This window comes from Cryptomeria japonica, chromosome 5 (genome assembly GCF_030272615.1).
Source record: "Cryptomeria japonica chromosome 5, Sugi_1.0, whole genome shotgun sequence".
Lineage (NCBI taxonomy): Eukaryota > Viridiplantae > Streptophyta > Pinopsida > Cupressales > Cupressaceae > Cryptomeria > Cryptomeria japonica.
In genome coordinates, this window is record NC_081409.1 from 71,178,081 (window position 1) to 71,198,113 (window position 20,033).

Genomic DNA, 20,033 nt, shown 5'->3' on the forward strand with positions numbered 1-20,033 from the left:
TTTCATGCATTAATCTTTACCATTATAGCAATTTACTATTAACATTGTCTACCGGCATATTTAAGAGGTTTACCAGTATTAAGCATTAATTTGGTTAATTGGTTTTTGGTTTGAATTTATTAGACAACTGATTCACCCCCCCCTCTCAGTTGTCTCCAAGACCTAACAATTGATATCAGAGCTTAGTCCTCTTTTGTAGAAGTTTAACAACTTGAGGAAATCCAATGAGTACTAATTACTTTAGGAAGGACAGTCCTAAACTTGATGGAACCAACTATGGGATATGGAAGATCAGGATGGAGACACATCTGAATTACATTGGTAAAGACATCTAGGAAGTTACAAAGAATGGTTATACTACTATTGTAGCTGGTCAGACTGCTCCAACAACCTTAGCTAAAGACGAGGAGAATGATTGCAAAGCAAGAGAAGCACTTTTGAGTGCATTATCAGATAGGTCTACTGCTAGAGCTATTTGGGATCACTTGGAAACACTTAATGAAGGAAATTCCACAGTCAAAATTGCAAAACTTGAAAGCTTCCAAGTCAAGTATGAACATCCGAAAATGGAAGAAGATGAAAGGATTTCTACTTTTATGGAAAGAGTAAATGAAATTGTTTTGGGTATTAAATGTTGTGGAGGAACCTTGAGTGAGGATGAAATTGTTTCAAAAATCTTAAGAGGTTTGCCATCGGCATATAAAATGAAGGTTACTACTATAAATGAGTTGAGAACAATGCCTAATACATCAGTAACTAGGGATACATTGATTGAAAAAATTTCAGCTTTTGAAATTGAGGAATTTGGTCCTATTGCTACTATGAAGAGCTTGAAGAACTTGAAGCACTATTTGCAAGAAAAATGCCAAAAGGTCCAATTGGAAGTAAGTATGAAGGTAAAGCACCCTTTAAATGTTTCAACTACAATAAGATTGGTCATATGGCTTTGAGATGCCCTGATAGACATGCTAGACTAAGAGAAGAAGCTAGAAGAACATACAAGCCTAATCCTGAATATCAGAAATACAGATTTAAGAAGAACAAAGACAAATCTTGTTACATTGTTGACGAAGGTGTGACTGATGATTTTGATGAGGATCCAATAGATAATGGATGGGTTTTTGTTGCTATAACAGAAGATCAACCGACACCTACTGCTCAACCGGTAGAACAAGCCCTAGCAGCTTAAGTTGAAGTAAAGGATGAATGGCTCATTGACTCAGGATGTTCACATCATATGACAGGAGACAAAGGTAAATTTTTGAACTTTCAAGAATACAATGGAGGTTTTGTAAGATTTGGAGATGACAAAGCCTATTCAATCAAAGGTAAGGGTTCAATATCTCTTGATGGTAAGCATAAAACTAACAATGTCTACTATGTTGAAGGATTGAAGCATAATCTTTTAAGTGTTGATCAATTAGTTTAGAAGGGATTTCAGCTACAATTTAAAAATGGAAAATGCAAAATCATGAATAGAACTAGTTTGGAAATTGCAACCAGAAATCAGACTAGAGGTAATATCTTTTATTTGAATAACAGTGAAAAGACATGATTGATTGCACATATAGATGAAAGTTGGTTATGGCATAAGAGACCGTGTCATGTAAACTTTGATTGCATGGTAAAAATCAGTACTTCTAAGGCAGTTAGAGATCTACCTAAAATTGTGAAACCTCTTAATACAATTTGCAAGGAATGTCAATTTGGAAAACAAGTTAGAGCTAGTTTCAAAGTATTCCAGAAAAATCCAATAATGCTCTTGATTTAATTGACACTGATTTATGTGGTCCAGCTAGAACTAGAAGCTTACAAGGTGATAGATATTTCATTCTAATTATTGATGATTATTCTAGAATATGTTGGGTTACTTTTCTTAGAGAAAAATCAAAAGCACTTGGAAAGTTCAAACTGTTCAAAGCAATGGTTGAAAATGAAACCGGTAAGAAAATCAAATGTTTGAGATCAGATCAAGGAGGAGAATTCACATCTAAAGACTTTAATACATTCTGTGAAGTGAATGGAATCAAAAGACAGTTATCAGCACCTCAGACACCACAACAGAATGGAGTTGTTGAAAGGAAAAACAAAACTATCTTGGATGCAGCAAGAAGTATGTTATCTGAAGCAAATTTACCACATGTGTATTGGAGAGAACCAGTTAGCATTGCTATCTATACATTCAACAAAGTTCATATCAAAGGTGAAACCGGTAAGACCCCTCATGAACTATGGTTTGGTAATACTCCTACTTTTAAGCATTTCAGAATTTTTGGAAGTAAATGTTATATTAGAAGAGATGAGTATATTGGAAAATTTGATCCTGGAAGTGATGAAGGAATATTTCTTGTTTATTCATCTAAGAGCAAGGCATATAGATGTTTTAATAAAAGATTGCAGAAAATTGATTAGAGTACAAATGTAAAGATTGATGAACAATTCAGATGAACTTCAAGGTATATAGACTCTGAACCGGTAACAGAAATTGTGACAAATGAACCTACACTAAATCCACCAGTATAGAATGAAGATCTAGTTACCCCGGTACCATCAGAGGATTCCACAGTAATTGAAGAACAACAACAAATTAAGATGCCCCGGTATGTAAGATTGAATCATTCTAAAGATTAGATAATTGGAAACAAATTTAAGGGAGTTATGACAAGAGAAAGATTGGCAAATGAAGAGGTATATCTTATTTCTCAAATTGAGCCATCATCTATCAATGAGGCATGTGAAGATAAATTTTGGATTAAAGCTATGGAAGAAGAATTAGGACAAATTGAGAAAAATAATACTTGGACATTAGTTCCCTGGCCTAAAGATAAAAATGTAATTGGAACCAAAAGTGTATTTAGAAACAAAATCAATGAAGATGGTAAGGTTGTCAGAAACAAAGCAAGACTAGTGTGTAAGGGATATTCTCAAAAAGAAGGAGTTGATTACAATGAAACCTTTGCACCGGTAGCTAGAATTGAGGCAGTCAAATTATTCTTGGCTTTTGCAGCTCACAAGAACTACAAAGTTTATCAAATGGATATTAAATGTGCATTTTTGAATGGAGATCTTGAACAGGAAGTATATATTGAACAACCTGATGGATTTTTTTTGATAGATGACAATGATATGGTTTGTAGGTTAAGAAAAGCTCTGTATGGATTGAAACAAGCCCCAAGAGCTTGGTATGCAAGGTTGGATAAATATCTTTTAAAGATTGGTTTTACTAAAGGAAATGCAGACAACAATTTATATTACAAAATAACTAATGATGGCATCTTGATTATAGAAGTATTTGTTGATGATATAATCTTTCGAGTAGAAGATGGATTATGTAAGAAATTTTCTATTAAAATGTAGCAAGAATTTGAAATGTCTATGATTGGCGAAATAAAATTCTTTTTGGGATTAGAGATTTCACAAACTGATAAAGGTATATTTTTGAGTCAATCCAAGTACTTGAAAGAATTACTAAAGAAATTTGGGATGGAGAACTCTAAACCGGTAAGCACACCTATGACTACAAATGACAAATTATCTCAAAGGGATGAATCTTGACCTGTTAATCCAACTAGATACAAATCTATGATAGGAGGTTTACTGTATTTGACACAACCCAGGCCTGATATTATGAATGCAGTATGTATTGTTTCTAGATTTCAATGTAAGCCTAGGGAAAATCATGAATTAGCAGTAAAAAGGATTTTCTGGTACTTACGAGGCTCAACAAATATTGGATTATGGTATCCTAGAGATGAAAATTTTGATCTATGTGCATACACAGATGCAAATTGGGCAGGAGATGTGGATGATAGAAAAAGCACCACTGGAGGAGCATTCTTTCTTGGAAAGAGATTAGTTTCTTGGTTAAGTAAGAAATAGAGTTGTACATCTTATCAATAGCAGAATCAAAATATGTTGCAGCAGCAACTAACTATACACAGGTACTATGGCTTAAGCAAATGTTGAAAGACATAAAGGTAAAATGTAAGGAACCTATTACTATATATTGTGATAACACTGCAGCAATTGATATATCTAAGAATCCAGTATTACACTCTAAAAAAAAACATGTTTCTATCACACTGAATTTTCTAAGGGAAAAAGTTGAAGAAAAGGAGATAAAACTGGTTTATGTGAATACTAAAGAATATCTTGCAGATATTTTCACAAAACCTTTGCCTAAGGAGACTTTTGAATATCTCAGAGATCAGCTTGGAGTCATACCACCACCGATAGAGACTTAGACAGTTGATGATTGTCATCAACTGGCAGAATTGAAAGACAAATCTTTTACTCTGGTCTTTGATGAGGAAGCTACTTCTCAAGGGGAGTAGTTGGTATATTGAATTGATTGGTATTTTGTATATGAAGTTCATTTTTGTAACTTTGGCATTTGATGTCAAAGGGGGAGAGATATCTATGGAAAAACACATTATCTTTTGAGGAGAGATTGGTAGAAAGATTGGTATTGTAAATAAAACTTTGAATAACACATATTGCTCCCAAGGGGAGAGATTGTTGTTTAGGAGATATCGTTGGTTTTTGGTATTTGACATTTTTGTTTTGGCACTTTGATGGTTTTTCCATCTTGTGTTGCCATCAATGCCAAAGGGGGAGATTGTTGGTATTTTGGTATGGTTTTGTCATTGATGTCAACACCTACTGGAACACTAGCACTTTGGAGATCCAGCAACATTCACCAGCAAGCAAGTAACTATTGCACAATTACTTGTATAAGGTTTACCGGCAGGATATAATGATCACTGGCACTTGGAATGATATGAAAGACACTTGGTAATATCGAAGACATCGTATGGACACTTTGTTTTGAAGAATTAATCATGGACACTTTGTTTTGAAGAATTAATTATTGGTATATTCATATTTGCATATTTGCTTTTACCGGCAAATAGATCTAGGGTTACACCAGCAGGTTTATTTTTTCCAGATCAGCATGACATGCTATGGAGATGATTTATTATTGTTGTAAATGCATTAAGCCAATATGTTTAATTGGTTATTGCATCGGATATTATATTATTTGTAAAATGTTTTTATTGTAATATCTTGTAGAGTCGACCTACTAAAATTGGTCTTAGGTTATGGTATAAATGTAAGATCGAATGTGGAATGCGAAAAAGAATTGTGAGAAGGTATATGCGAGATTAAGCAGAGGTATACACGAAGACATCATTTGAAGGTGAAGCTAGGTTTTTGTAGAAGCATATCAGCATTACACTGGTACTGAATCCAACATATGAAGATGCTATTTTGTGTAGTACATTCTTATTAGATTTAACCATCCAACTGTAGTCAGTGTGACTCCCATTTTGTGATTGAGCAGTGAGCTCTAGGCTGTTGGCCTTTCTGCATGTGCAGACCCCATTATGTACACTTATTATCTGCAGTAGTATCATCTGATTGTGGGTAAGGTTTCCCACCATGGTTTTTCCCCTTACAGGGTTTCCATGTACAAATATTGGTGTTATGTGTTGTGGATGACTTTATGTTTATGTTTCATGCATTAATCTTTACGGATATAGCAATTTACTGTTAACACTGTCTACCAGCATACTTAACTAGTTTACCGGTATTAAGCATTAAGTTGGTTAATTGGTTTTTGGTTTGAATTTATTTGACAATTGATTCACCCCCCCTCTCAATTGTCTCTGTGACCTAACAGATACTCCTCACTGTATCTGCTCATAAGTATGTTCCAACTCATGGAACAAGTCAAAATGTCAGGATCACTGAAGACATGCCTCAATGCCTGCAGTCCAGGTAACAACGTGGTATCATAATCCACCTTATCCCCAACAAAAGGGATACAAAGGATCCTGTACACATCCTTGGGAGTGATAGTCAACTCCCGAATTGGAAAATGAAATGTATTATTCTCTTAATGAAATCACTCTACCAAAGCCATGAACATCCCTTGGTTTACACAGATATCAGGTAATCCCAACAGATGAGTCAAGCCGCACAAATCAATATAAGCTTGCTCAACCTCAAATAAATGTCACACTAATGCCATGGTAGGAGGATACACACATCTGAATAACACAAGAGGTAATCGAACCTACAAACAACAAAACCCAACAACAAAGCATCAGAAAAACATTCCAAATAAGCCTACAAGAGAAGCAAAACATCATGCAAATCCCACTAAGTCAAAGGCAAAATCAAATTTTCACATTTACGCCTTCAAAAATGTTCACTGTTTCCCGAACGACAAAGCATAGAGAAGAAGAATCCCGTATGAGTCAAGAATAGGTGTCGTATGACAAACCAAGCTCAAACGATAAACTTTTAGACCCTGCACGACAAAATGGTCTTTTTACAGACCTATCGTACGACACATGGATGGCCCTAGAATGACAAATCTAATGGTTTCAAATGACAAAAAAAAAATTGCCAGTTTCTTGTATAAGACAGGATCCTATCTCGCATAATAAAACGTGACGACTGACTTCAAACATGTGAAAAACTTAAAAAATGCATAAAAAAATTCAAAATTGGAAACACAAATAGGCTTAAGATCGATCACTTACCACTGGCTCATAGTTTCGAGGCCGATTATGTCTTCTCTGGTGCTCGAATCGATGTTGATGAGTAGGGACCACCATTTTCTTCACAGAAGGCTTTTTGAATTTTTAAACTTGGAGGGTCAAAATGAATTGAAAATGACACTTTTGTCCCATATATAGCCAAAAACCTAATTTTTCAACTTGCTCTGATGGACATGAAAATTGTACCCTTAGCTAATTTGATCATTTTGATTCCATTTTCAAGATTGAAATCAAAATTCGAGATCATTTTGTTAGTCAATTTCAGAATTTGGACCACTTAGCACTCTTTTCATCCAAATCTCTTTCTCTCTTCAATTGCGCTCAATTTCTCGTTAATCAACGCTGAATCTTAATTTAATTTCTGCAAATCAACTTTGCACTCAATTTCTCGCTAAAAATTAAAAAAATTCCTCTGAATTAATTTGTGCTCAAACAACTTATCATCGCTAAGAATTTCTCATCATCATGTACTCTCGCTATCTTTCGATTTTACTCCCGAGAGGGCATACTTGTGACCTTATGACCTCACATTCTTCAAATGTCGAGAAAATTTTCAAATCTTCATCGAAAGTCAAGCAAAAATATTTTTCAACTAAAGAAAATCAATCAAATAAGACCTCATCGCTAGGGGCATCTCAACTTCATCTCTTTATATCAAGTTGAGATTTCTGAATGGAATCAATCTCTAGGGGCATATCAGTTTCATCGCTTCATATCAAACTGATATTTGTCTTTTATATGAATCAACCTCTTAATGTCAAGAAGTTTATTTGATCACACTAAATCTAAGCAAGTGTTCAGTATTTGTTTCTTGATCAAGCTGAATAGTTTATCTTTATCATATCTTGATCAATCAAGTTCAAGATCAATTTTTATCATCACTCGTTGTGTCTAGATCAATCAAGTTCTAGATCAGCAAGATCAGCTTCTTGATCAATCAAGTTCAAGTTCAGTATCTTTTGTTTTCTATCGCTCCTAAGTTCAATCAAGTTCAAGAATGGTATCACTTTAATCAGACTTCATTCAACTTTATCACTTCGAATCAAGCTAAACACCTGTTAGTGAATAGATTTGTCTTCTCAAAACACCTGCACAAAATGACTCCTAAACACCCAAGGCTGAAAGTCAAACTTGCAACACAATAGTTGAGTCACTTGCCACAATTATATACAAGTGCTCTCTACTTATTTTCCAAGGCGCAGCTACCTTTGAATGATTTGCAAAGAATCAAATAACTTGCTATGCCTTTAACCCGAAGACAAAGAAGGTAAACTAACATTCATCCATTAACATGAGATGAATGTGATTACAGATTTAATGAGTTTAAAGAAAACTAAATGAAAGGCACAAAGGCCATTTGTCTAATCTTCCAACTTCAAGGAAACAAAAGAAAGATTGACATTTCATTTCAGATATATGAGTAATTAAAATTCAAAGATTTTAACAAATGCATACGCATTTCAAATGAACAAGACAACATCTGAAATGATTGGGACAACTCAAAGATCATCTCCAATCAAAGAAAACATACTTAAACTCAAAGATTTAACATCAGTTCTCTTCTTTATACAAATGCCAAAAACATGGCTCAAAGACCATTCAATCCTGCAGACAATCTCCCCTCCTTTCCTTTGGCTACTATCCCTCTTTTCCCCTCGGTGAGACACTTTCAGTTACCAAAAACTGAATCCTGGCATATCATATGTTGACAGCTGGATATAAATAACTGTCTTCATTCCTTCCACACTTTCTTGGCTTCAATCTAATATTTAATCATAATGTTTTAATCTGAAAACATTATAACTCAAAATACATAATATTTATGAATTAACTATGGGCTCCACCATTACAAATATAAGTCGTGCTTAGTTAATATTTGAAAACAGTAAACTTGGTTGTTGTTGGTCACTTTGGACAAACCCGTGCTCAGTCCACCATATCTTTTGAAGGAGACATAGTTAAGTTAATCGCTCTAGTGAAAACATGCACAACTTGTCTGTACACAACATATCAAAACATGAGAAAAATCCAATGGTGGAATCAAAAGATATACCCCCTGCAACATGACGGTTTTTCTGTCACAAAAATCAGAACATGTTCTTTGTTCTACACTTGTATTCTGTTAAGTGTATCTTGCAGACCAGATTGAATTTCCATAATTCCTTTGGTGAGAACTTGTAAAAATAGGTTTCATAAAACATATCCAAAATCCAGCTTGATCCAATGATTGAAGTGAGAGATATACCCCCTGCACAGAGACTGATTTTTCTATCTCAGAAAATTTGTATTTACAGGCTGCATTGAAATTTATAAATATTCTTCGTGCTAATTCTTTCACAATCCTCTAGGAAAAATAATCAATTGCTGCCTAAGTAAATGGTGAATCAAATTCCTCTTCCAAACTTTTGTTGGTTGACCAAATTTGTCCACTGATTTCTTTGTCTCTCCATTTTGGTTGTGCATTGAACCTTTGAATTTCATTGAACATGTTGAACATTCTTGAACTGCTTGAACTTTTGGAACCTGCTGAACTACTTTGAACCATTTTGAACCTGACTGAACTTTTGAACCTGATTGAACTAAATGAACCTACTTGAACTGAGTGAACCCGATTGAACTGAATGAACCCGATTGAACTAAATGAACTGTTTGAACTTCCCTGAACTGTTTGAACAGTATATGACATATCACTTGCACAACACTTAAGTGAATGTTAGCCCAAAAATATCTTAGACACAACTTAGAACCTACGGTACCTAATTGAACACTATGAACTCTGTTCAAGATGGTTCAAGGGGTTCAAGAGGTTCAACAGACCATTGAACCTTAATGTTAAGGATCTAAAAAAATGATTTACAAGCGGATAAGGGATTGAACCAAAAAAATTTTAACAAGACAAAGACTCAACTAAAATTTTTGCAAGGTGACTCACTCTTGTTATGAGGGATGAATGACAAGGTAACAACACCTCACTTTTAATCTAGTTCGTGATCAATCAAGTTCAGAACTAGCATCTCCTAGACATCAAATTTTCTTTGAACTAACACGCTACTCACACATTAATTCAAAGAGGGGCAAATGCAATACCCTAAAAATGGTCATCTAAACCATGGGCCCCTAATCTCGACAACGTCACCAAGGTCCTAACCAAAGGCAATTAAATAAATCTTGAGCACATAATTAATTCTTAAATCATCAAATTTCACATGGCAAAATTAATCAACCAATATTAATTAAATATTTATATTTAATTAATTAAATCATTCCAAGTAAATCATTTTAAAACAATTATCTTATTTATTTTATTAAATATCTTTTGCATATTTAATTAAATAAATCAATTTGCCATTAAATCATTTTGAGGAATTAATTTTAATTAAATAAATCAATTGAGCACAAATCTTCGAAAATGGAAATAAATCAGAAAAAGGAATTAATTGACCAAGAAAGAATTAAAAATTTGAGAAAAGAAATCAATTGGAGACAATCTTGAAAAACAAATTAAAAATTGATAAATAATCTCAGAGAAAGCAATTAAAACAATTAAATATTCAAATTGAATGAAATAGAGAATAAATTAGTTTTTTCTGATTTTATCTTAATTTTAGTTCAATTTCCTTTAAAACCGAGAAAAGCATCCAATCACATCAACTCACCTGGATTGTGCTTCCTCTTGGAAAATCTTGACCGCTTGTCATCATTTGATCTCAGCCATTGGTTTCTTTCTAAATTTTCTATAAATTCAGGCTCTCATCTCTCATTCAAAAAATCCTGGATCCTCGAGAATATATTGTTATTATGCTAGTTTTGCTCTAGGTTCATTGCATATTAGTTATTTCACATATTGCATACATATTTAGATCATTTATCTCATTTATTGCTTAAATCTTGTTAGATTAATATTGCATCCATCTAGCATTCATCATGCTCATATAGATTAAAATCCTTCATCTTGATGTTGTCTAGTCACTGGTATTGCTAAATAATCTGAGAGCAATCTTATACTCGCATCTTTTAGAAAGCAATGGGTCAATTTGTTATGGTTTATTATTCATTGATTATATCTGATTAACCATGCATGTAATGACTTGATTGAAGTGTTGTGCTTACAGATACAGGTCCACTTTTCACACACACACTAGGTTATTGACCGAATTTAATGTAACATGTTGATAGGACCTATTGATGTATTTTTGGGATGTCTTATGTGTTGGATATTATTTGTTTGGTCTAAAGGAGACATGGTTTATAATTATGTAATCAACTTATTATCTAGTGGTTGACCTGATTGTTTATGGTCAAGGGTTTGTATATATAGATGTAAGATCTCATTGTAGATCATCATTGTCAAGGAATGTAATGTGCAAATAAATGCAATATTATTCAGGTAGAGGAGTTGGTCAATTATTGGAGATTGAATTGGATTTATGTAAGAGGATTTAGTCCTCTGATATTGAGCTTAACCAGAACTGTACTCTGGCATAGGAGATGCTATCTTTCGCAGTTCAACACTTCTCTAGATTGTAGATTGGATTTCTATGTAGTTAGTGAGGCTCGTTTTGTGATGAGAAATGTGCTCTAGGTTGTTGGCCTTCCTGCAAGTGCAAGCCCATTCATTGCAATTCACATACTTACTACAGAATTATTATTTGACTGTGGGTAGGCTTCCCACCGTGGTTTTTCCCTTTACCAAGTTTTCCACGTACAAATCTTGGTGTTGTGTGGATGACTTTTATTCTGTAATTATTGTTTATGCTTGATTGGATTAACTGCTATTTTGGTATTACTATTTTGAGTTCCGGTATTAAAGTTTTAATTGCTCAATGTTCCTGTAATCTAAGACACCCGATTCACCTCCCCCCCTCTTAGTTGTCTTCTGGTTATCTGTAGTGTCTAATAATTAGATGTTGAAGAAAGGTATGAACCAAAAGATGAAGATCAATGTCAAAGAATTTACAATCCTATTAATCACATTAACCTTGTTATGACCAATGATTTGTACAAAAATGTGAGTGAAGAGAACTTGTTCCAAATAGTGGTTATTCCTCATGTTATTAAAGAGAAGGTTGATGAGAAATTATATGAAATAATTGATATGTTGAACATAATGTACCACGGAGAGGGGGGTGAATCAATAGTTCCTAAATATTTTCCCTTTTAGAGGAACCTCAAAATACTGGTTGTTATCCTAAGCACTAAATAATCAAACCGGTAAGAAAAATGAGAATGCCAAAAGAGACAATCACACAAATGTAACCCACAACACCAAATGTACGAGGAAACCCCAATATGGTAAGAACCTCAATGAGAAATGTTGCTAGAGACTACTACTCCAATCTAGCCTTACAAGTGAAACACTAAATTACAAAGATTTAAGAAACCAACCCAAGGAGCACCAACCCCTCTACCAAGCTTTAGCTTGGTTATGTATATTGAAATACAATTTTTATACAGTTATTTTTGGCATTATGGATGAATTGATTATGTGTTGCACATTGATGTCAACACTAGCCGTTATGGTTGGTTATCGGCAAACAGGTTTTGGTTATCGACAGGCAAGTTTTGTTATCGGTAGAAGATCTAGTGTTATCGGCATAAGGGACTATCTGTTGGACACTTCTGGTATGTTTGGATCAATGAAGTATGTTTGATTTTAGGTGTTACATGCTTCTGGAGTATGTATTGGTCAGTTGGTATTGACTTGGTAATTGGCTGCTATCATACACTCTTGTAAAGCCATACCAACATTGGCTTAAGGTTTAACTGACAAAGCTTTCACTGAGGAATCTTGACAGGATGCATAAGTGGTGTTAGTGCAGCTTCTAGATGGATTTCAGGATGCTGAAAATGTTCTTTAATCATGCCTCAACTGAGTGAAGACATTGCTTTGGCATGGTCGACCCAGATTAGGTCTGGTGCATATCTAGGTTATGGGCTCGTACCATGTTAATGTGTTCTCTACACATTACTGAGATGATTTATGGATTGGTTGTATTTGTTTTGGTCTTAAGCCAACATGGCATATCATTGTAAAATGGATGTATGTAATGATCTTATTGTAATATCTTTTAGGTGACAGACCTAATTGGTTTAGGCCTTAGGGTTGGTATAAAATGATGTAAGATATCATTATAGATTATGTGTCGTGGCCTTGGAATGTAATATCATATGCAAAGGAGATTTGGTTGATCATAGGTGATCGAATTGGGATTAAGGAAGAGGTCAAAGGCCTCCTGTATTGATCTTAACCAGGACTGTAATCAGGCATGGTAGATGCTATCTCTGGTAGTTCATTATTTTGGATTGTTTTCCATTTATCTTGAGGTGGTTATAACCTCTTTGTAGTCAGTGAGACTCTTTTGTAATGAGCAGTACGCTCTAGGTAGTGTGCCTTCCTACATGTGTAGGTCACTCATTGTATCACATACTTTCTGCAGAAGTATCATCTAACTGTGGGTAGGCTTCTCAACATTGTTTTTCCCTTTCCATATTTTCCATGTACAAATCATGGTGTTATGTGGTATGGTTACATTGTGTTGATCATTTGTTTTATTGTTAAGTTTCATTGCTTACCGGTACTTAATGTTTATATGCTCAGGTTTAAGGTTATTAAGTGGATTAATTGATATAATATGTTAACAACTGATTCACCCCCCCTCTCATTTTTTCACTGGTTATCCTAACACTTATAGCTTCTTGTTGCAAATGAGTTCTGCAACTCTTGATCAAATAGGTCTCTATTGGTTAACAGTCTTCTCTTCTTTGCAGGATCTCACACTACTGGTTATGAGATTACTCTCTCTGATTCTTGGTCTCTCTTCTCTCTCTCTCTCTCACAACCTCACAACATATTGTGTCACACTTGGATGCCTTCTTGATCAATCGCACCTCACTAGTTAGCTCAACTGTTAGACCTACTATAGTTATAGCGGTACTCTATCACTGCCGGTTAAACCCTCTCATCAGTTTGCCTGCTCGCCTACTCTGCAACTTTCTTAGAATAGTTCTCAGGGAGGATGATCTTTCTCTACACTCAAAATCACTTGACTCTCCTTCTTCACATCAAGCATCAATCTTTTTTGTCTTGAGCTCATCTATTTATAACCTTGGATTCCCGCCTAAAACTACATTCAACAATGTCATGTTAGGTTTTGCCTTCTCCAACTCTAACCCAATCAGATTTGATTCGATCTTATTTTTAGGGATATGATCTTCATGACAATGATCAATATCAGTAAAGCTTCACATTCCAATTTCATTTTCTAAATATGGAGGTCTACACCATGCTTTTCTTCTTTTCTCTTTCATTTGACATTAATGGCTTTGTTGTTTCCTTCACCAAAGGGGTACGAAGATCAAATCTTCTTGCACGATCAGTTTAGTCACTTTGCTAGCTTGCCTTCCTCGAGCTGCAATCCTCTGGCATCCTCTGTGACTTGTGGATTCTTCATAAAATCCGACCTGCTTGCTAATTTGTTACATCGATGCATACTCCAACAACCTGTGCAATACCTCCACCTAGAATCCCGTTGTCATGCTTGGCAACATCCACCTCTTCTTGGATTCCTATGTCGGTTTGACATTATTTGTCAGCCAAGGTTGACTACCTGCTCAGTTCACCTTACTCTTATGATCAACAACCATCCTCTATAGCGACAAAACATCTTCTCTATTCAGCTCACTGGGTGTTCTGCCTTCATATCAAACAAAACAACCTTCATCCCAGTTTGGGCCTTACCGGTAAGCTTGATAACCAGTAGATGACACAACTCATGTGTACCAATAGCCTTCCTTTTGTCTTCTTACTCATATGTTCATTTTCCATCATATGTCTTGCTCTTCCTATATCGGTCATGACTTCTTACTTATCAGTGACCTTGCCAAACCAGTTTGACATTAATGACAACTTAATGCTAATAATTCCAACAATATTCCCCTTTGGCATTGATGTCAACTTACTACAAGATACTTCATATGTGAAAATTTATCCCCCTTTGACAAAACGACAAAGGGTATTGTACACTCCCCTTTGATCCATACTTACCTCCCTCTTAGGCTGCTACTAGTGATTGCAGTCGGTACTGAGATGTGGTTCAAGGGTTAGAGATGCTGCTATGAAATCCCCCTAAACCATATAAATCCTTCCTTTTTCAAGTGCATAAGGTAGATGATAGAACTCCCAACTTCTCTCTTAGGTTCTTACTAGTAATGGTCTGGTGAAATGTTTGCTACTTGGTCTTCAATAGGGACATAATCCATCCTTACTTCCTATCCTTCAACCTTCTCTCTAAGAAAATGATACTTGACAACAATGTGGTTTGTCCTAGAATGCATCATTGGATTCTTTGATATGTTGATGGCACTCAAATTATCACATCAAATGAGAATAGGATCTATAATGTCCACCTATATGTCCTTGAGGGTTTGCTTCATCAAAAGCACCTAAGAGTTGCATGTAGCAACGACAATGTAATCTTCTTCAGCAGTTTATAGAGAGATAGAATCATGTTTCTTGCTATGCCATGAGACCAACTGGTCACCTAGAAAGAATGCACCACCGCTTGTGCTCTTTCGGTCATCAATGCAACCTTCCCAATCAGCATCAGTGTATGCTTCCAAGATTAATTCCCCTTGTTTAGGGTACCACAATCTATAACTGGGTTTTCCTTGGAGGTGCAGGAGCACCTAGCTCATTCTCAGCTTCTTTTTCATCTCAGGGTTGATTTGTGTTATTTTAAGTTGGAAAGTTGTTTAGCATAATTTTTGAAGTTGTTCTAGGTTGTTTGGATGAGTTTTGAACTCATTGTGTGGTTTTGGTTTCCTGTTTTCAACTTTTGCTCAAAATTGCTAGTTTTGGTGTTGCTTGGCAAAATGTTGTAAAAAGTGAGTTTTTAGTGTGTTTTTGTTTTTGAAAGGTTTTAGACATGTTTTATGTTTGGATTTAAGGTATAAGAAGTGTTTTTAGATGATGGTTAGTTTTGGAGGTCAATCTTGCATTTTCTAGGCACCAAAAGTTGTCATTTAGGCATCAAAATGTCAAAATTAAGTGCCTTTGGACATGTACCTGTCTGTATAGGAGGTTAACCAACTTGGAGAGGTATTTAAATTCCTGTTTTAACTTTTGTAAGGGTTGATCATTCCAAGTTATGAGAAGTTTTGCAAACTTGCAATAGTTTTTACATGGTTTTCTCTAGTTTTTGGCTCCATGTGAACAACAGTCCGTACACCTGTTGTACTTGTCCATACTGTTCTTGTATTTTCTGATTCTAACATGTTTTCCTAAACTTTTCCCTTTGGTGGCATTAAATTTGACTAAGTTTTGAAGTTGTAGCAAAATTGTTTTGATTTCACAGTTTCACTGCCCAGTCTAGGAATTTGGGCAAGAATGCTTGACCAACTTGGTTTCTTGGAGTCTTAAAGTGTTCATGGCTTCTCAAGAACTAGTTTGTCAATTTGTACATTATGTAAATATGAGTTTTGGTTTCAAGAGTGCAGGTACAAGGTGTTTTGTGGCCATGGAGCTCTAGGCAAGTAAGCCATTTGGCTAGGGTCTTTGCACAAGTATGATGCTTTGCTCTCCCATAGCATTTGCATCCTTTTGGTGAACAAACATATGTGTTGTCTAAGTGTTGTGAGAAAGCAAAGAGACTTCCTAATTCTAGAAGAGGAAGGTTATATGTTTTAGTTTCATGAATTTTAAGCCAAAACAGTGAGTCACTGTTCGGTAGTTGTTTTCTTTCCTAGTTTGCTCTCCAACATTCATTGGTGTGAAAACCTCTGTCCATACTTTGTTTGCTTGTAAACAAGTACAAGAAAGGAGTAAGCCCTACTCTTAGGTAATTTAAAAGCCAAAATCAAACAATAATCTCCTTAGGCAAAAAAAAAAAATGTAAAACGCCCAGTAGGCTACCACAGTCAAGTATGACTGATTTTTGCATATTGTTGAAGTTGTAAATGGACTTTCTCCTCTTCAAATTGTAGGTATGAAGGACTTCATGTATGAAGAAAATAGATAATTTCTTATAGAGCACAAACAAACCTTCAAATATGTGTTTTAACATTGCAAAGTGCAGGTCCAAAATGGAAAAACAGTGAAAAGAGGAAAAGTGCAGTCCCATTTACTTGACAGTGAACTATTTACCATTTGTACTTTCCTAATGCCTTTTGTGCAGGGCAAATTGGATTCCTTCTTGTCTCTAATGTCATTTATGTTCATATGCTTCTGGTATAATTGGAATTTTACAAAAAAAAAGTGCTTGTGGAAGGCAAAAGTGTAAAATTATCAAATGTTGCATTTCCTTTGTATGCATATCATGAAAATCTTGGTCTTCACTTTGTGAGGTTTAAACCTTTTTGGTTATGGTCTTGTTAGCCAACAACAAGTTAGAAATAGGTGTCTTTGAATCATTTTGAGGTTCACAAGCTTGAAATGTGGTTTTGACAACAAACCCTTCCAAAACCCTCCTTTTATGCCCATTTTTGGGACAGTCATGGAGAAGGACTTAGGGACCCCCAAACTTGATGAATCTTCAAGAAATCCCAAAAGGGTATCCAAAAATATAAACCTTTCAGTCTGGAAGTCCATCGCTTGAACAGGGTGAGAACAAAACCCTAAAAGGAGGGCTAATTGCTTGTAGCCTTTTTAGGCCTAAAAATTGAATTTTGGTGAAATCGGGTACATGAATGGTGAATGAAAAGCACAAAAGACATCAATGCCAGTTGAAACAAGTTGTCCTCACATGAATTTGACACCTTTTGTGGGACAGACCCCAAGAACATAGTTTTAGCAAGCCAGAGTGGTTATGGGGTTGAAGCCTTTCAGCATACAAGAGGTCTTGACTTAGGGAGGTGAAACAAGAGGAAGTTTGAGATGGTCTATGAACCTTTGCACTCTGATTATAGCAAAAAATCCTTGAAAATAGTAAGGTCCTATACTTAGTGAACATATAAGTCACTTGAGCATTCCACTTGCACTGCCACTCCCTATCATAGTGGTATCAGAGCTCAGCTACACTTGGGACGAAGTAGCAGTTTGACAACCATGGTGAGAAATGTAGAATTAGCAAAGAAAGTGGAAGACCAAGAAGAAGAAAATAGGTTACTCAAAGAGAAGTTAGATCTCTTAGAGCAGAAGTTGGGTGAAGTAGAAGTGAAGGCAGATGAAGCCAGCAATAAGATAGAGGGAACAGAAGGTAAGGGTAAGCTATTAGCTATAGAGGATGAGACCCCTATACTAGACCCTGTGATAGAGAATGAGCCCTTTTTGAAAGCCTTGAAGGCTATGAGTGGGAGAAAACTAGAAGGAGTCCCACTATTCAGTGGTAAAATGAACCCAGAAGTGGTCATGGAGTGGATTGAGGGGCTTGAGAACCATTTTGAGTGTGATGGTGTGACAAAGGCCCAGAAAGTGAAGGTGGCTAAGTCCAGGTTGAGAGGAGCTGCCTTAACATGGTGGAAGTTCATTTAGGATGAACGTGAGAAAGAGGGAAAAAGGCCCATAGCAACCTGGAAGGGAATGTTATCCAAGATCAGAGAGGCTTACATTCTAGAGGACTATGAAATACAGCTCCATAGGAGAAGGCAAAACCTTAGGCAAAAGGAGTTAGATGTCAGCACCTACACCGAGGAGTTTCAGAAGTTATGCCTTAGGTCAAAGATTCAAGAGGATGAGAATGTCAAGGTGGCTAGGTATCTCAATGGTTTGAGATGGAACATACAGGAAGAGTTAAGTTTGTTGTGCCCTACAATAGTCCAGAAGTGCTATCAACTTGCACTCAAGGTAGAGGAAAGGAGTAGGAAGAAGCAAGAGCAACATAACAGAGGCAGAGGAAGAGGTAGAGATGGTCGAGGCCATCGAGGCAGTTTTGGGGGAAGACACATAGACCAAAGGTCCCAGGGGGAATCTAAGCTTATTGAGCAAAGTGGGGATTCTCAGAGAAAACCTAATTTTAGGGGAAGGGGATCAAGCAACCCAGGAAGGGGTAGGTCTAGTGGCCTAGGTAGAGGGTCTTATTTCTCCACAATGAAATGCTATAACTGCCAGAAATTGGGTCATCCTGCTTATAGGTGTCCTGAAAAGCCTAGTTCTTCCCATGGAGGTGAAAGAAAAGTGAACTATGTTCAGGAGGAAGGGAGTAGTACAAGAACTCCAACAATGCACCTAGCACCCAAAGATGGTGAGAGTTTAATGATAAGGAGAGTATTGATGCAAGAACCTCATAAGTGTGAAGTGTCTTAGAGAAGAGCCTTGTTCAGGATAAAGTGCAAAATCTTGGGCAAGGTATGTAAGGTTGTTATTGACTCAGGCTCCACAGATAATATCATCTCAGAGGAGGCAGTTGGCAAATTGAACCTACCTAGAATGAAGCACAGTGAACCCTACAAGGTAACCTGGTTAAACAAGGGGCAACATGTCCTAGTGAATGAACAAGCATGGGTAGACTTCAATATAGGTGAGTACAAAGATAGGATTCTATGTGACATCCTTCCCATGGATGCTTGCCATCTACTATTGGGTAGACCTTGGCAATTTGATAGAAAGGCACACCATGATGGTGAAAAAAACACATATTCCTTTCAAAAGAATGGCATTGTCTACAAAATTCAGTCCCTTAGTGAAGAGACAAAGAACAACAAACCACAGGCGCCTAAAGTGCTATTAGTCAAGGAAAAAGAGTTCATCCAAACCATGAAAGAGGGAGATGGGATTGGCTATGCACTTGTAGTGAAACCTAAGGAGGATAAGAAAGAAAAACAAGTAGAGATCCCACAAGAGGTGCAACAAATTCTTGATAGTTTTAAGAACATCATCAGTGATGGACACCTAGCAACATTACCTCCTCCTAGAGCCATTAGTCATCAAATTGACTTTATACCAGGAGCTTCTTTGCCAAACAAAGCAGCATACAAGATGACTCCTGAACAAAACAAAGAGGTAGCTAGATAGATTCAAGAGTTATTGGGTCAAGGATTAATTAGAAAGAGTATAAGTCCTTGTGCAGTGCCCACTGTGTTAGCACCTAAGAAAGGGGGCACATGGAGATTGTGTACAGATTCCAGAGCTATCAACAAGATCACAATAAGATATAGATTCCCCATTCCCAGGATAGAAGATCTGATGGATTATTTAGGGGGTGCGAGGTATTTCTCCAAAATAGACTTAAAGAGTGGTTACCATCAGATAAGAATAAAAGAGGGTGATGAGTGGAAAACTGCTTTTAAAACAAATGAGGGTCTTTATGAATGGTTGGTTATGCCTTTTGGACTCTCTAATGCTCCCAGTACCTTTATGAGGTTAATGAATGAAGTATTGCAGAATTTTCTTAGTAAGTTTGTGGTAGTCTACTTAGATGATATTCTCATCTTTAGTAAGACTAAAGAGGAGCATTTGAAACACTTAGCTATTGTTTTACAAAGATTATCTAATGAGCAGTTAACCATAAATCTTGAGAAATGTGATTTTAT